Source organism: Macrobrachium nipponense, chromosome 8, assembly GCF_015104395.2.
Source record: "Macrobrachium nipponense isolate FS-2020 chromosome 8, ASM1510439v2, whole genome shotgun sequence".
NCBI classification, from domain to species: Eukaryota; Metazoa; Arthropoda; class Malacostraca; order Decapoda; family Palaemonidae; genus Macrobrachium; species Macrobrachium nipponense.
In genome coordinates, this window is record NC_087203.1 from 34,739,276 (window position 1) to 34,754,275 (window position 15,000).

The 15,000-nt window shown below is 36.3% G+C and overlaps 1 protein-coding gene across 7 annotated transcripts in view; it reads right to left on the reverse strand.

Moving 5' to 3' along the window:
- LOC135222669 (galanin receptor 2a-like) overlaps positions 1 to 15,000 on the reverse strand; it is a 711,404-nt gene that overhangs the window by 444,528 nt on the left and 251,876 nt on the right. For 5 of the 7 annotated variants that reach the window (XM_064260820.1, XM_064260822.1, XM_064260816.1 and 2 more), the window contains one exon: positions 13,754 to 13,812. The gene's annotated coding sequence lies outside the window, so the exon portion shown is untranslated. Of the gene's footprint in view, positions 1 to 762; positions 919 to 13,753; positions 13,813 to 15,000 lie in introns of all 7 variants that reach the window. The other 2 variants (XM_064260818.1, XM_064260819.1) reach the window with 1 other exon arrangement.

The window sequence follows — 15,000 nt, forward strand, 5'->3', positions numbered from 1 at the left end:
CTGACTGCGAATACTTCCACGTGTACGGTTTTTTTTTTTTATTATTATTTTTACGGCCATTCAAATTTTGTGTTTTCAGGCTTGTTTGGCATGTGTCCACATCACAAATAAATATATCAATTTACGTAAACATGCACATTTTGTTGTTTAGAGGTGGCAATGCCAGAAGAAAATTCCTGAGATGTATGCTAGTAATGTACCAGCCCCAGTTTTTTGGCCATACCCCTACGTTAGGTTAGGTTTGGTCAGGTTAAGTTGAATGACAACTCCACGGTAATTTGTGTGGGGGAAACATAAAGAGATTATTTTCTAGAAAATTCTAAGGTTAGTTTCTGAGATCTGGCGTCCCGCTTTTTTCAAGGACAGGTACTCGGTTATATCTAAAGAAAACGTGTGCCGGAAAGGAATAGCCTTCTGGTCTCTAAACAAATTTGTATGGATGCAGTTGCTAGCCCTAGGAACTCGGACGCAGCAGATGCACGCAACAACAATCCTCTGGAAAGGTGATGAATGCGCCTGAAGCCATCCAAGTAGTTTTATCTTTTAATTTTGCAAATAACTTTACCAAATGCATAACGACATACCGAACTTGACAGCCTTTGGTGATTTTATATTGATTTGTCTATTTCGGCTGTAAGGTATCCTCTTTGGACAATTTAAACTCTCCTTCAACTCATAACGACGACGACTTTTTTTTTGAGTTCCGTAGATTTCCAGAGAAAAGACCGAACTCGGCCAAGCGAAAAACTACTATGACTTTACCATGGACTCCTAATAGACTATCGTTTTTAATCTTCTTAGTGAAAATGGTCTTCCTTCCCCGCCGGCTCTCTGGCCCAGTCAGTCTCTTCCTCCCCAAATTTTTTCCTCGGCAGGGATGGAAAAACAGAGACGCAACGAGGCAGTCTTTCGCTTCTTCTGAAAAAGAACACGAAACGAATAACAGACTTCCATTTCCCTTGAGATATTGGATAACATGAAGGATGATAGTTATTCATTTCGTGTAGACAAAAGGGACGGAATGCAAGACAACTATTTATTCATTTGGAAAACTGGATGCAATGAAAGCCTCGTTTATTTCGTTAAAAAAACGTGAAATGGAACGCCATCGTTAATTTAATTTGAAAAAAGTATGAAATGAAAGACATTTATCAAATTCATTTGGAAAAAAGAAATGAAGTTGTGGTTATTTACTTCATTTAAAAAGTAAAATGAAAAGACATTCATTCACTTATTTCAAATGTGAAAAGGGGATGGCATGAAAGAAGGCCAATAATTTTATACGGAAAAAGAACGAAATGAAAGACAGTTATTACTTTCATCTGGAAGAAGGATGAAATGAATGACAGTCATTTCTTTCATATGTAAAAATAATAAAAGATATTCCTTCATTTCATTTGGAAAAAGATTGAAATGAAATACATTTATCAATATCATTTGGAAAAACGGCGAATTGGCATTGATTTCTGTCATCTAGAAAACAATGAAATAAAAGACGACAGTCATTCACATTATTTGAAAAATAGCCCGATTCAATGAGAGCCAATTATTCTCTTCTTTAAAAAAGCTTTGGGTGAAATGCAAGACATTTTGCGAAACGAATGACAGCCATTCATATCAGACCCTAGAAAAAAAAAAGACTAAATGTAAAATATCTATCTTATTCAATTGACTATAGAACTTAGGCCAAAGGCCAACCACTGCGACCTATGAGGTCATTCAAAGCTGAAACGGAAATTGACAGTAAAAGGTTTGAAAGGTGTAACTGGAGGATAATCTCCGGGTTCCGCTATGAATCAACTGTTAGGAGAGGCTGGAAAATGAGATGGAAGCAAGGGAATATGAAAGGAGGGACAGTAAAATCAACGAAAGGGGTTGCAGATAGGGGTTGAAGGCACGCTGCAAAGACCCTTAAGTAACGCCTACAGTGCGCCGCATGATGTGCACTGATGGCACTAACTCCCTACAGGGATCTGGTTTATTATTCAAAAAAAAAAATTAAATAAATGAGACACATTCGTTTCGCGAGAATAAAAAAAAGCGAAATTTATGACCTGATTATTTTACAGAATATTCTTTTCAAAGGCCGACTCTAGAAAAGAACAGAATATAGAATTTAGGAACAAGGGCTAAGGGCTGGGAACCTAAGAAGTAAGGTCATGCAGCGCTGAAACGGAAACTGACACTCAAAAATATTTCAAATGTGCAACAGGAGGAAAACCTTTCCGTTGCACTATGAACCAATTGTTAAGAGGATGAAAGAAAGAGAATATGAACAGGGGTATACTAAATGGAATGAAAGAGGTTGCAGCTAGAGCCAAAAAGACACTGGAGTAAAAAAAAAAAAGTAAGGGCTAGATTCACGGAACGAGAACAAGGTAAGATAGAGATTAACCACTGAAGAAGTGACAGAAACGCCTCTTGGAAGAGTGAAGGTTATTGAAATGAGAGTAAAATCAGATGAGAGAGTGAAAGGGTTATTGAAATGAGAGTAAAATCAGATGAGAGAGTGAAATCCATTCTGAGCATATGATGAGAAGATACTGCTGCCGAACTGAGTACAAATACGATATGGGGAATAAGGTAACATAAGAAGATATGGGGAGCGGTTGACTGATGTCTGATTTTTTAATAAAAAATATAAATAATATTTTCCTATGGTTTGCGGACATCTTGATCACTGCAGCGGGATAGAATGGTTTTTATTGTCTCTCTTCTTAATCCAATATCCATCATCGAAACATCTTATCAATAATTAACAACGATGGATAAAAGCGCCAGTTGTCGTAATTATTTCTCTAACGTATTTCTTATTCGTAAGGATAAAAAAAAACGACACTGCAATGTCTCATATAAGGAGTATAAGCCAAAGGCCAAGCACTGGAACCTATGAGGTCATTTAACGCTGAAAAGGAAACAGAAAAAAGGTTCGAAAGGTGTAACAGGAGGAAAACCTCGCAGTTGCGCAGTGGAACAACTATAAGGAGAGGCTAGAAAATAAGATGGAAGAAAGAGAAAATGAACGGAGGTACAGTCAAAGGAAAAAAAGGGGTTGCAGCTAGGGGCCGAAGGGACGCTGCAAAGCACCTAAAGTCATGCCTACATTGCACAGCGTGAGGTGCACTGACGGCACTAACCCCCTAAAGAGATGTCCTCATATATCACCAGGTTGGGTTGAGTTGAGTTGAATTGAATATAGAATTTAGGCCAAAGGCCAAGCAATGGGACCTATAAGGTTATTCAGTGCTGAAATGGAAATTGAGAGGTGTCAATGGAGGAAAACCTCGCAGTTGCACTATGAACCAAGTACTCTTAGGAGAGGGTGGAGAGTAAGATGAAGAACGAGAACATGAAAGGAGGTACAGTAAAATGAACGAAAGTGGTTGCAGGTAGGGGCCGAAGGCACGCCGCAAAGCACTTAAAGTAATGCCTACAGTGCACCGCGTGTGGTGCACTGACGGCACTAACCCCCTACGGAGATGTCCTCATTTATCACCAGGTTTTGAATGACCATCGAATAAAAGGAAAAATGGAGAGGAAAAGAAAAGGGGGTTGGTTATGAGGGAATCCTAACACTAAAGGATGCGATATCCATCTCCCTCTCTCCTGTAAATAGCGAACTGAGAAAATGTTTTATAATATACTGCAAAAACTAAAACTTCGCGCCACACCGGTCTCAAGTCCAGAACTTTTTTAAGAGGAGGAGGAGGAGGTTTCTGTCGGGAGTGGCCACCTGAGTGTGAAAAACAAATGGCCCACCACAAGAAAAATGAATCCAGAGTCTTCGCGAAGTTGAGATGAGGTTACAAGGGATACGTAATCGATGTTCGGGGGGACGCGCCGGAGTGGAAGAAGCTTAGAGAGAGAGAGAGAGAGAGAGAGAGAGAGAGAGAGAGAGAAATCCCAGCGGTCAACCCCATTAGAATGTGGGTCTAAAGGTCGTATGGAAATCTGAATAACTTCCAATTTGGTTCGCCAAAGTTTAACATATAGGAATTTTCCGAGGGATGGAGCATCAGGGGGCCTTTGTTAATCCACGTTTATTTGTTTGTTTGTTTTATTTCTTTTCAATGTTCATACGTTTGCTTACAATTTCCCATTAAACACTGAATTTCATAAGACATTAAAAAGCCTTTGAATGTAACAGGAGAAAAGAAACAGAGTAAAATCATAGATACAGTGAGTATGAATGACAGGTGGCATACTTGAATTATCATACGCTTAAAAAGTTACCTAAAGTTGGGATTAAGTTAAGAGCGACACCTGACAGAGGTAAAACTTTAGACATCGAGGCTGAAGTATAAGAGGTAATAATACTTTGCTCAAAGGAAGTGAGATGCAAAGTAAAGCGCTTGATCATGAAGTATCATACAACGGTTACCGACACACTTGTTGGGATCAGGATGCACCTCAAAGGCATAAGCTGCTTAAGAGAAAAAAAAAAAAAAAAGTTAAAGAATTTTTCTTTTTTAAATTACAAACTTCAAAATTGTTATGATTCTGGAGGTAAGTTCCTTTTATGAGATCCTTAATTCTAGATTAAAACACGAATAATTTTCACAGCTTTTCGTAGTAACATTTCTATTTGCAGAATTTTTAATGAATACTACAAAAAATTCTAAATTCTAGAAAAATAAACACTGTTACTCATTTTAATGACTCTGTGGTTCAGCAAACCACAATGAATACGAAATCCTACTAACATTTAATGGTAACATTTATGAAAATAGGACTCGTAAATCATAATCATAATATAGTTTTAAAAATTCAGCCATTCAGTGCTTAACAGTCAAAAGATGGAGTAGCTGGACAGCAAAATACGTTGTATAATATATATATATTATATATAATATTATATTATATATATATATATAGTATATATATATATATTATAATACAATAAAAAATAAAAAATAGAGAGAGAGAGAGAAGAGAGAGAGAGAGAGAGAGACAAAAAGAAAAAGAACAGAGAGAGAGAGAGAGAGAGAGAGAGAGAGAGAAAAGGAACTAAAGCCTCGGATCTGAATGTCAAACTGTGAGAAACCCCCACAGCTGCGCAAACAATTAGAGAGGTTGAACAGCAAGACTCAAGAAAGGAAGTGAGAATTTCGGGTAACTGAAGGTTTTAAAACGTGGATGCAGCCAGGGTTCAAATGGAAAACACCCTTTAGTGGGTAAAAGGTTTTAATGTCTTTGTGGTTAGACAAACCACAGTGAAAATAACCATGCTGTCACCCTAATCTTTACGTATCACAAATAAAACAATTTACGATACAAACAAATGTAAAAGGACGCATGATTACGGAGGCCTCCGGTGTGGTGATCATTGTTTTGGAAGAGGGACAGTAAAGACCATTCGATCTTGCTGTGCACGCTAAGTTGTGCCTTCACCGTAAGCAGTGGTGATTGTTCCTTCTGTACGGGAAAACTTGGCTTAGAAGACTTAGTGGTTCCTCATTGGACGAGTGGGTTGTGTACTCGCCTATAAACCTCTGGTAATTAGAAATTCATTTCTCGATATAATGTGGTTCGGATCCCACAATAAGCTGCAGGTCCCGTTGCTACGTTAACCAACTGGTTCCTAGCCCCGCAAATAAAAATCTAATCCTTTGGGGCAGCCCTAGGAGAGGTGTTAATTAGCTCAGTGGTCTGGTTAAATGAATATATACTTAACTTAGAAGATTTAATATAGAGTATCTTGGAGAAAACGCAGTGTGCAAGCCATATAAAAGTCCATCCAGCGAACATTTTACAATGACGGTTTGGCCTGCCCATGCCCTTGCACCTTTTAGCCAGATTAAAGTTTGTGTAATGAGGGTACGCGCGTGCGCAAGAACGCAAACTCAAGAAAGAACAACTACTTTGACACATTTCTGCCTAACTTTTTGCTAACTCTTTTAGCCTCACTCTCTTGTGCCTCGCTTTCCTGGGCGTATTTGGGCGTTTTTCATTTCTCTGAAGTTTTACTTTTTATCACCTTCAACCAGTTACTGTAAGTCATCTGGAGTCTCTGAGAACTTTTCTGCTATTTTCCATTCTCGGAATTTATTTTTCTCCATTACTGCCGGCGACCTGCTATATTTTCTAGTTTCTTATGAGTTTAATTCTCCTTCATCCTACTTACACCAAAATTTCAGCTTTTTTATTATCTCAACTCCTTTTCTTCCAATTTCTACAGACCATCCTACTGATCTAATCGCGTTAGGATCTTCTACCTTAAGCCGTTGTTTTACAAAAGTTTTTTCTTTCGATTTTCCATCATACGCTCAATTTATTTCCCCCCATCACTGTCACAGCTAACTACCGTTACAATTATCTCGCTGTCTGGGAATCTTCGTCGAATACTTTCTTATTTTTACTTTTAATCGCCTTAATTCTCCTTTTTCATGATCCACGCCGACCAACCCACGCTCTCAAACATCCCCCCCCCCCCCTCCCCCCCCCCCCCCCCCCCCCCCCCCTCTCCGATGGTCTGTCGGGTATTTTGCCATCACTCAGCCTTCCGTGCACGCCTATGTTTGCCCCGAGGTCAAGTAGGCGTGTCCCTTTTTAAAAGCAGAGGAGTTTACATACCATCCGCTGATTAATAAGGTCTCGGGGTTTCTCCGTAACGAGGGGGGGAGCAACAGTATGACCAGTGTATTCAGACGGCGGCCTTCGTTGTTCAGCGCAGAGAAGGTCTCCCTAAGTTTGTTTATTTAAACCATTTTTACGAGAGAGAGAGAGAGAGAATTTTATATTCAAAATCTAGTGTATAATATCGGTGCGCATTAGAAAACATGTATCATGAAAACTTCAAGAGGTGGGTTGTGTAACATTATAAATACGGAATAGACCAGCGAGCGCCTGCATTTTCACTCGAAAACACAACACATATGTCCTCCTAAAAAACATAAGACCCATGGTTAGACATCCTCGAGTGAGCAGGAACGTCCTAGACTCTTTTTTATTGAATTACAATGATCTTACTCTGACTGAGGTGAATAACGCAATGAGCTTCTTCCAAATAGAATTCTTGAGAAATGGAGTGTTAAAGTTTATATAATGATATATATATATATTTATATAGATATATATATATATATATATATATATATATATAATATATATATATATATATATATATAATATATATATATATATATATATATATATATATATATATAATATATATATATATATTATATATATATATATATATATCTATATATATATATATATATACATGCAATTCATCCAAAGAGTCTTACTGAGAACTGGAATGTTAAAGTATTATATAAAATATATATATAATATATATATATATATATATATAATATATATATATATAATATATATATACTATATATAATATACATATATATATTATATATAATCTATATAATAAAATATATATATATATATATATATATATAATATATATATATATATGTGTGTGTGGGTGGGTGGTTGGTTTGGTTGTGGTATTATAATATATATATAACCTTTGCCTTTCATCCAAAGAGTCTTCCTGAGAAATGGAATTTTGTTAAATTATTATAATAATATATAAAATAAAATATATATATTATATATATATATTATATAATTATAATATATATATACATAAATAATATACATATATAATTATATATAGAAATGTTAGTATGTATGGAGAGAGAGAAGAGAGAGACCGAGAGAGAGAGAGAGAGAGAGAGAGAGAGAGAGAGAGAGGCTACACATGACGCAGAATGAGACTTGCCTTTGGGCATCCATAATTGCTTGGCTCATGCCAGTTGTTAAGTGCCCTTGAAGTGCCAGAACCGTAAGAGAGTGCCACATCGATTTGCGACGACATTTTGGAAGTTTTCCATTTCTCCTTCTTTTTCCAGTTTTTAAGATTCTTCTTTATCAAAGGAAACATATCGGATGCCCTCAATACGTGCCTGCCAAGAACCTTTAAACTGAAATTCCTTTTCAAATAATTTCCATACGTTGGCTAATTAGCTAATGCCTTTTAAACAATTTCCAACCTTGGTTAATTAGCTAATGCCTTTTAAAATAGTTTTCAGACCTTGGCTAATTAGCTAATGCCTTTTAAATGATTTCCAAACTTGGTAAAATAGCTAATGCCAGTTAAAATAATTTCCAGACCTTAGCTAATTAGCTAATACCTTTAAAAATAATTCCCAGACCTTAGCAAGTTAGTTAATGTCTGTTAAAATAATTTCAAGACCTTGGCTAATTAGCTAATGCCGTTTGAAATAATTTCCAGGTCTCTGATAATTAGCTAATGCCTTTTAAATAATTTCCAACCTTGGCTAATTAGCTAATGTCTTTTAAAATAATTTCCAGACCTTGGCAAGTTAGTTAATGACTGTTAAAATAATTTTCATATCTTGGCTAATTAGCTAATGCCTTTAAACATAATTTCCAGACTTGGCTAATTAGCTAATGCCTTTTAAAATAATTTCCAGACCTTGGATAATTAGCTATAATGAAAGCCACATCGAAACGCACATTCTTCTAGGTATGCGAAACTTTAAAACCGAAACCAAAAAAAGTGTTTTTGGATCAATACCATATGTACTATTACGAATATTTCTTAAAAGTAACATTTAATAATATCATAAACCGGCTTAACGTTAAATCGAACCAATTAGATACCTGCAGTGAAAACTTCAATTACAATGGAGATACGCAAAACGTCAACAGCAACGTAATTTCATAGAATGAAAAAAAAAAAAATTCACCTATATGAAAAATGAAAGCTCGCCTTTGTCAGCGCTGTGACTATACCCCCAAAACATAGCTTCAATATAATTACTCGGCGATATTTTTGCGACTTCCAAAGCTTTTACCGGAATGAAACCGACTTCTCCCAAATGGACGGCCTTGACATTTAATGTTTCTACTTTTCCGACCAACGCTTCGGAGTACCGAATTAATCTTACTTAAGAACCTAGGAAAAACAAGGCGTGATGCGCCCTCCAGCTTATTCGGTACGTGTAGAAGATTTTCCCCTCACACATAAATTGTGAACATTATATTCCTAAATTCACGGGAAGTGTCTTCGTAATCAATCCTCATACTTAGTACTACTTATATTAACAACAAGGATCAAATAAAAAGGACACAAATTAAACACATATTAAACACATTCATATAGTATCAGTTATAAGTGGAAACACAAAATAATAAAATAGAAACATAGCCTAAATTGAGCAGACCAAATAAATTAAAACGTGTTAAAATCTGCGGTCAAATAGAGCCTTGTTTCACCAACAAAAATTAAAATAAGCTATATTTTATTAAAATAATTTTTCTGTACTGTTTAGCATGCACATTATTTATTTGTTACATTTTCATTCTAAATAAATTACAAATATCCTGTCCTAAAATTCCTGCATCTTTAACTCAACGTGAAACACATTTTTCAGACTTTGTTACGTTCTCCAATAGGACTTTCCTAACCTCGCCCCCCCCCCCCCCCCACCCCCAACAAACGCAACAACAACAAAGTAATCTGTAGGCTTACTCCCCGAGTAAGGGAAAATTATATTTTCAATAGCTTAAAGGTGACCCAGTCAAATCTTCTCCGGGTACTATGTGAAGATACATTGCATAAACAACGTTATCAATGAACAACCTGATTGCAATGCAAGAACAGAGAATAGAACAGAATATGGAATTTAAGCCAAAGGCAAAGTGCGGGGACCTATGAGGTCTTTCAGGCCTGCGACTGTGACAATTGTTAGAAGAGGGAGGAAAGTATATACTCTGTTTTTTTCCATCTGTCCATCCGCCTGTGGTGTTTTCGCATGGTAACACTGCGTCCCGGGCTTTAAATAGTTACACTATGTGTAAGTTTTAGGTAAATAAAAGGATATCTGGGTGTACATTTACAAATGAAAAGTGTTTTAATAATTTACTGTATGCGAATTACACCGTTAATATTCGAAATAGGATATTATTTAATTAAAGCCCGGGACGCAGTGTTACCATGCGCAAACACCACTGGCGGATGGACAGATAGAAAAAAACAGAGTATAGTTATGCGCAATCCAAGAACCCCAGATGGAGTATTATCCCAATTTCTCGGTAAAACAGACGAAAGATAAGTTATTGTTCTTGAGAACAAGTAGAGATAATTAAAAACAAATATAATCACGATGTGAAGTTTTGAAAACTAATAGTTTTTCAATGAGGACTGTGCTGTTTGTATAATAACAGCATATTTTGTACGTTCTGATACATAATCACATTAACAGGCTTAAGACAGAGAATAACCGAGCCGATAGTTTGGACTAAGCCTTTAAGATACTTCCTAATCCTTGACAACATCAAGTCTTAAACTTCTATTACAATACCATGCGTCAACTTACGTGGTTTAAAGGCAGCTCGGCAGTTTTTCATAACATAATCTACCAGCTTGTTGATCACCTCTCTTTAATCCCAGGAATCTACCAGATTAAAACCTAATCAAGACCAGCAGTGAGGCATGCATATGGATCGGCCTCAAAGTTACGTCCCTCCGTGAAATATTAATACCATTACACTCGTGAACGACAAATGGGACGCCGAGGGAGATGGCAGATGACGTAGAGAGAATTAGGTCATCAATCTACCGAGGACCAGACTAGTAGTAGGCTTTGTAATAGGCCCCGCGAGAGACCTCCCTCTAATCTCAATGGGCCACAGGGATTAATTTCGGCCGCTGGAATTGGTCAACCGCGGGCGGAGCTCCCTGATTCTTGGCAAGGCTTCAAGAAATGAAGGAGAGGAGCATTCTCGTTGACTTCTTTTTTTTTTTTTTTTTCTTTTTTTTTTTCTTTTTGGTCGTGCGAGTTATTGGTTTTATTGACGAATGAAAGGCTTCTTGGACGAGTTTTTAACACTCTCGCTACGCTTGGTTTCCAAGGCGTATTAATAGAATTACACAAATATAGACATGAATATATAATAGATATAGAAATATATAATAATATAAATATTAATATAATAATATATGGTTATATATAAGAATAGATGTTTATCAAAATATACATATATAATAAACCATAATTACAAAATGATACACGATACCATCTCTTTTTTTACTTGAATTCACTTCTTATGTGGTATCCAGAACTGATTTATGTACACTCACTACATCGACACCTGCTGGTTATAAGCCTTCTACATATATATATATATATATATATATATATATATATATATATATATATATAGTATAAATATACGTTATATAGATGATTATAATATATATTATATATATATATATATATATATATATATGTATATATATAAATTTATATATATATATATATATATATATATATATATATGTTACACATATGTATTTATATATATACAGTAAATATAACTCCGTATCCCTGATAAAATATGTTTATGTTTTGTTTTCCTACGAGCTGAAATGCATACAATGCACTTCCGCTACAAAAACATTTTACAAAATATATTTCATTTATTCAATGAAACAATAAAATGCATTCACCAAGCTAAATGTGTTCGCTCATTTGCAAAGGTTAATAAAGTCTATTCTTAGCTGTGTTTTTAAATATATTCCCGTCATTTTTGTAAGATTTTTTTATGCAGTCCCGTCATTGAAAAATGGAAAACAAAAGCATTCCCATTTCCAAGGTGTATTAAATGTTCCTTCTTTCTTTACATTAGTTAAAACATACTTAACTTTAATATTAATGGTATGTGAAATTTATGTGAAATTTCTACCCTCTTTCGTTTTCTAATGATGGAGTTAATAATTCAACATTTTCCCATATTTCAAAATGTTTAGACTTAATAGTCTAAAACTACGTAGATCCATTCTTTCCGTTGCCTAATTCAAACACCTATTTCCTTCTTTCTTTCAAATACTATACACAGGCCAGTTAATATTTAGTAGCATTCCCTAAATCAATGAACTGCTCCGTCGAGGAAAACTACTAACGGTGTGCGAGCAAGTTATGTATGCCTTTTAAGGCGCACTTCACAACCGATTTTCACCAATATCACAGTCCCTCTGACCCTGTTTCCATCCCCCTTTCACCCGGAAATTTTCACAAATGGAGTACTGCACAAATTCATACATCCTGGACTAGGTAAATGTTCTGAAGACTTTATGTTTAAAGATGTCCTTTTTCCTTCTAAGCCTTGTTTTTAAAAGTCCATTGCCTTCTAGTCCAGCTAATCTCTATTTCCAATATCAGTTCGTCTTCAAGTGGGTAAATGTTCTGAGACTTTTATATTAGTTTAAAAGCCTTTTCCTTCTGAGCCTTGGGTAAAGTCCATGCCTTCTAGTCCAGCTAAGCTCTATTTCCAATATAGTTCGTCTCAGTGGGTAAATGTTCTGAAGACTTTATATTATGTTTAAAGAAGTCCTTTTCCTCCTGAGCCTTGTTAAAAGTCCATTGCCTTCTAGTCCAGCTAATCGCTATTTCCAATATCAGTTCGTCTTCAAGTGGGTAAATGTTCTGAAGACTTTATATTATGTTTAAAGAAGTCCTTTTCCCTGACCTTGTATTCCATTGCCTTCTATCCACTAATCTCTATTTCCATCAGTTGTCCTTTTCAAGTGGGTAAAATGTCCTGAAGACTTTATATTATGTTAAAAAAGCCTTTTCCTCCTGAGCCTTGTTAAAAGTCCATTGCCTTCTAGTCCAGCTAATCGCTATTTCCAATATCAGTTCGTCTTCAAGTGGGTAAATGTTCTGGAGACTTTATATTATGTTTAAAGAAGTCCTTTTCCTACTAAGCCTTGTTAAAAGTCCATTGCCTTCTAGTCCAGCTAATCTCTATTTCTAATATCAGTTCGTCTTCAAGTGGGTAAATGTTCTGAAGACTTTATATTATGTTTAAAGAAGTCCTTTTCTTCCTAAGCCTTGTTAAAAGTCCATTGCCTTCTAGTCCAGCTAATCTCTATTTCCAATATCAGTTCGTCTTCAAGTGGGTAAATGTTCTGAAGACTTTGTATTATGTTTAAAGAAGTCCTTTTCCTCCTGAGCCTTGTTAAAAGTCCATTGCCTTCTAGTCCAGCTAATCTCTATTTCCAATATCAGTTCGTCTTCAAGCCAATTTTCGTGAACATTTGCTTGAAATTCAATTTGTTATCAATGATCCTTCTTAAATTTAGGTCACGTTTAATCTCTTTCTGCTATGAATCCGAATGCTTTCAAATTCACTGTTATAGTAGATTCACATCAACCGTGCATTTGACGTCTAGTCCCGTCCCTTACGACGCTCCTGATTGGCTGTTGAGAAGCCAATCGCAGGGCTGGAAACTCTCAGTCTCTCGAGAGAGTTCACATGGGCTGGATGTATGTTGCACCTCTCCTGTTGGATACTTTTGACAGACGTATCCCTCAGGAGAGATGGAACATACATCCTGCCTATGTGAACTCTCGAGAGAGAGGAGAGTTTCCAGCCCTGCGATTGGCTTATCAACAGCCAATCTGGAGCGTCGTAAGGGACAGGACTAGACGTCAAACGCAAGGTTGATGTGAATCTACTATAGTAAGTTTCCTTTCTAAGATTATTTGTAAAACCAATTTACCCAAATTGAAACTGTTCACAATTTTCACGTTTGTAAGTCCATTCCTATCAGTCAATTTTCAGTCCATCTGTCAAATATCCCAGTAGTTTGGAAGTCAGGCTGCCTTTGGGTGTATAATGTCCTTAAGCCTATTACACGCACCATGCCGATATATTTTTAAAAGCAACATTATAAATGACAACTGAACATAAAAGTTCCTACCTTAAGCAACTGATTATCCTAGAGAGATCGTATCCTGAAAGACTGTCAGCAGGCGAAGTCTGGAAATAAGAAAAAAAAGAGAGAAACTAAGTGAATGAAGGTAACAAACAGAAATTTAATTACAAAGGTTCTCGGCTTAGTCATTTCTCAAGAGTATGACGATAACTTGAACTTCACTTAAGCGGGATGGCATTCTGCCAGTGCCGTGAAGAACGAGTATGAATTGCCTGCAAACGCCTGTTAGTAAGTGTGTGTGTGTGTGTGTGTGTGTGTAAGGCCCCGTCCACACGGCCGAGCTTTGCTCGACGAACTTTGTTCGATGTGACGTCAGAAGCGGAGAAACTGCGGTAAAGTTCTGACTTTTCCCGCTGTTTCTCAGCCTCTGACGTCACATCGGACAAAGTTCGTCGACCAAAGCTCGACCGTGTGGACGGGGCCTAACACTGCCGACTTACAACCATTTATTCACACAGCCACACATTCATTGACACACACACACACACATTCACATACGCAACACATATCCTAATACTAACAGGCGTTTCGGAATTCTTTGTTAGAGATGAGAAAGAATGAAAAAATATATAAACCAATGAAATATTTTCAAGTTCTGGACTGAAAACATATTTGAACATGTTTATTCCCTATGTAATTTGAACATTTCTACACGAATAAAAATAAATAAATAAATGCTTATTCTGGAGCTCCACCACCATTTTTCCAGGTCAGGATATGATGCAAGGAAACACCATCTCTTTCAAAACACCAACTAAATATACAAGCCATTCCTCAACGGCTTCCGCGAGAGACTCGGGTTCACTCCTAGAAAGCCGAGGTAATTGGAGGGACACAACGAGCACTCAAGCTCATTATATCGGTCTTAGATTATTATTTCAGGGGTAATTGCACACGCGATTGCAGGCTCCAATAATCATCGCGACAGAGGCGCGCTTGACGCCTTTCAATCTCTTTCACCTTGTGACCTTTTGTTACCTAGTGGGGGTCATTTTGTGAAATGAAATCGACCGTGGCACATGGATGAAAATAATAGCAATAATGGTGAAGAAATCCACATTGGTGTATATGTAAACACACACAGGTGATATATATATATATATATATATATATATATATATATATATATATATATATATATATATATATATATTATATGTATAATTTACAAACAAGAAATTTACAGAACTATCACGAAAGCTCTTGTTTGTGTCTGTGAGTGTATGTTTGTG